Raw genomic sequence first — 4,493 nt, 5'->3', positions numbered from 1 at the left:
TACTTCACAGCTTTAGGGAAAAGGCCACTTAATTTATTAGTTTATTATCAACTTAAAAGTTAATCTTTTGTACTTGTAAGGATTTAAGGCCACAGATAACATTAAAACACGCAGCATAGGATAATTAAAATACTTAAGTAAAATCAGGTAAGAAATATTTGTTCTAAAACTTAGAATGAGAATTATTACAATTGAACGCTACATTTAACTTTATTTCCTGTTATGTAAGGTATATAAAAAAAAGAGATTGATTTTATATTTTATAGTATAAAAAATAAATAAAAGTTTTTAAATATTTTATTTTTTTAAATATTTTATAGTAGGGAGCACAAATTACATTGGAGAGGTAGCCTTTTCCCTTGCATCAGTTTCTGGATTGAAAAATTTGATCACTTTTTCTTTTTTAGATAGCTTTATTGAGATATATTCACCTACCATATAATTTACCAATTTAAATTATACAGTTCAGTTCACAGAACTGGACAAGTATCATTACGATCAGTTTTAGAACATTTTTATCGTACCAAAAAGAAACCCCTCACCTCTAAGCTGTCACTCCCTAAATCCGTATTCTCTCCAGCTGTAGATGACCACTGAACTGTTTTTGTCTGTGTAGATTAGCCTTTTCTGGATATTTTGTATAAATGGGATTAAATAACATATGTCCTTTGTGATTGTCTTCTTGTCTTTGGAGATGTATCTATTATGAGTCGTTTTTCATTTTTTAATTGGGCTATTCGTCTTTTCATTATTGAGTTGTAGGAGTTCTTTATATATTCTAGATAGAAGTCCATTATCAGATACAACATTTATCAGATTTTTCTACCAGTCTGTAACCTGTCTTTTCACTTTTGTGATGGTGTCCTTTGAAGCATAAAAGTATTTAATTTTGATGAAGCCCAATTTATTTTTTCTTTGGTTACTTGTTCGTTTGTTGTCATATTTAAGAAATATTTGCCTGTCTCAAAGTCATGAAGAGTGTAGTGGGTTGAACACTGGTCTTGAAAAAGACACGTCCAAGTCCTTACCTGAGGATCCTGTAAATGTGATCTTACCTGGACAGAGGGTCTTTGTAGATGTAATTAAGGTAATGATCTCGAGATGAGGTCACCCTGATTAGCATGGGCTCCAAATCCAGTGGAATGTCCTTGTAAGAAATAGAAAAGGAAAAGACTGAGAGACCTAGAAACACATGGGAGAAGGCAATGTGAAGATGGAGGCAGAGACTGAACTCACGTACCCTCAAGCCAAGGAACGACTAGAGCCTGAGATGCTGGAAGAGGCAAGAAAGAAGTCTTCCCAAAACCTTCGGAGGGAGGGCAGCTGTGTGGACACCTTGATTTTAGACTTCTGGCCTCAGCTGTGAGAAAATAAATTTTTGTTGTAAGCTACCAAGTTGTCATTTGTTATGGCAGTCCTAGGAAACTAGTACAAAGAGTTGTACAGGTACAGCTCTTACATTTTGGTCTGTGATCCATTTTGAGTAAGTTTTGCATATGCTATGAGGTAGGAGTTTAACTTCATTTTTTTGTGTGTCTAGACTATTCTTTTCCCATTAAATTGTCTTGGTATCCTTGTCAAAAATCAACTGACTGTAAATGTGAGGATTTATTTCTGGCCTCTCAATTCTGTTCCACTGGGCTATATCAGTACCATACTGTCTTAATTACTTGTAGCTTTGTAGTAAGTTTGGAATTGAAAAGCATGAGTCCCCCAACTTTATTCTTCTTCTTCAAGATTATTTTGGCTTTCCTGGGTTACTTGCATTTCCACATAAATTTTAAGATCAACTTATTAATTTCTGCCAAAAAGGCTGTTGGACTTTAATGGGAATTGTATTGAATCTGTGGATTAAGCTGAGGAATACTGCCATCTTAGCAATATCGTCTTTCAGCCCATGAACATGGGATGTTTTTCCATTTATTTAGTTTTTTTTTTAATATTATTTCTTTCAATGATGTTGTTTCCAGAGTACAAGTTTCTTAATTTTATTTTCAGATTCTTTATTGTGTATAGAAATACAGTTGTCTTTTGTATATTGCTCTTGTACCCTGCAACTTTGTTGAACTTGTTTATTAGTACTAATAGTTTTGAATGGATTCCTGAGCATTTTCTGTATATGAGATCATGTCACCTGTGAATAGAGAGAGTTTTACTTCTCTCCAGCCTAGGCTTTTATCTCTTCCTCTTGATGAATTGACCTGAGCAGAATCTCTAGGACAGTGTCGAATAGAAGTGGTGAGAGTAGACATCCTTATCTTGTTCCTGATCTTCTGGGGAAAGCATTCAGTCTTTTATTTTAAGTATGATGCTAGCTGTGAGTTTTTCATAGGTGGCCTTTATCAGTTTCAGGAAGTTCCCTTCTATCTCTAGTTCATTGACTGGTAGCTTCTTATACATGGATAAGAAGTTCCCACCTTGGGTCCATGATATAGCCATATAACTAGAAAGAAAGATCCCCTGGCTTTAGCCAAGGTCGTATATTGTCGGAACTTGCCCATTCTCAAGACTTCTAAATATTGCTTTTTTATTAGTGATTCTCAAATTTGTGATTCTGGTTTTGAATTTTCACCTAAGTTCTAATCTCTCTGACATTTGCTTATTTGATGATTCCAATTAGCTACCAGTCTGCCATTCCAAATTCAGCACGACTTTATTCATGCGTTCATTTGATTGATTCATAAACTGTACATTGAGTGCTATTCCAGACTCCAAAGGATATGAGAATATGTTTGGAGAAATGTCTGGGGTAAGAATGGCTCTAACACAGAGGACCCAGCGTGTCAACAGAGGACCCTCTTGGAGATATGCAGGGGCCGTATCACGAAGATCCTGTAAGCTAAGTTCTAAGGAGTTAGAACTTTATTCTGAAAGTAGTAGTGAGCCACTGAAAGATCTGAAGCAGGAAATCAGTGTCAGATGTGAATCTTGAACAAATCGTGAGGAAGGAGAGCTAGTGTAGAATATATAGATTGATGTTGAAAATGAAGCTGGAGGTTGGGGAACTGGTAGTTCTATCATTTGAAAAGAAAAGAAAGCCTGAAATAAGACAGTGGCAGTGGAGCTCTGGTGGCACAGTGACTAAGCTACAGTGAGCTGTGGCTCCTAACCAAAAGGTTGGCAGTTCAAATCCACCAGCCGCTCCTTGGAAACACTGTGGGGAAGCTCTACTCTGTCCTATGATTAACTCGGTGACAGTGTTGGTTTTTTGTTTTTTAAGTGGGGATAGATTGTAGATTTTTAGGAAGTCAAAAATGGATAGTACTTGGTAACTGGATTATAGAGGCTGAAGGAGCAGGACAGTACCTCCATGATTCCTAGGGTTTTAACTAGGCGGCCTAGGTGGTTAGGGAACAAACAGAGGGAACTGGTTTGGCAGGAAGATGAATTCATATTTGGATATGTTGGGGTACTAGCAGCACATCTACATTGGAGAAGCGTTATAGTTGTTGTTAGTTGCCATCAAGTTGATTCCGACTCATGGCGACTCCATGTGTGCAAAGTAGAACTGGGTTTTCAAGGCTGTCATCCTTCATAAGCCGGTCATCAGGCCTGTCATCCAAGGCACATCTGGGTGAGTTCAAACTGTCAACCTTTCAGTTAGTATTCGAGTGTTTTCAGCGTCTGCACCACCTTGGAAATCCTAGGCGGTTAAATGTGAGGCTGGATTCAGAGAAAAATGTTTTAGGTGATAATTAATGTGAATGAGGTCACTCAAGGAATGAGCAGAGCTCGTGGTCAATGAGAGTATAATGGAGACTATAGGATGAATAGAGAAAAGGAAACCTGAAATTAAGCTACAAGAGGTAGGAAGAAAGCTACGAGAGGCTGCTGTTACAGGCCAAAGTAGGGAAGAATTAGCTCAATTTTTCATTATCCTTTAGTTTTCCTTTTATCCAGTACATTGTTTTAAACTTTAACACGAAAATTTTTTGTTTTGCTTTTCCCATTTGCCTCATGCTCTTTACTACCTAAGCCAGTGTTTCCTAACTTGGACATACATCACAGTCAGTTGGCGAGATTAAATGCAGGTTCTTTGGGTCCTGGTAGACCTACTGAATGAGAATCACCTGGGATAATACCTTAGAATTGTATTTTTTAAAAACTTCTGTGATAAAGACTTGCTCTTTACCAAGCTTGTTTCTTTTTATCCCTGATGCCAGCTAACCTATATTTACTAGTCCCTTTGCTGTTGCAGATGGCCATATGATTGAGATCTTTCCATAGGAAATTAAGCAGAAGTGTTGAGTGTCACTTTATCCACCGCAAATACGAAGCCCCCTTGATCGATCCTCTCTCTTCCCCACCTGCTGTCTGGCAGTTGTAGGTATGACAGAGCAACATTGGAAACGAGGGGTCAAATAGAGCTGAGCATCTGTCAGCCTGGGTCGTCTCCACCCTCCTCAAACTGATCATTAACACTGATTTTGGTCTTTCTGTATGCAGGGATTAAAAATAAACTATTGTGTTATGCCACAGTTTTGGAATTTACG

The sequence above is a fragment of the Loxodonta africana genome, chromosome 27 (genome assembly GCF_030014295.1).
Source record: "Loxodonta africana isolate mLoxAfr1 chromosome 27, mLoxAfr1.hap2, whole genome shotgun sequence".
NCBI classification, from domain to species: domain Eukaryota; kingdom Metazoa; phylum Chordata; class Mammalia; order Proboscidea; family Elephantidae; genus Loxodonta; species Loxodonta africana.
Note: the sequence above shows the minus strand (reverse complement) of the source record.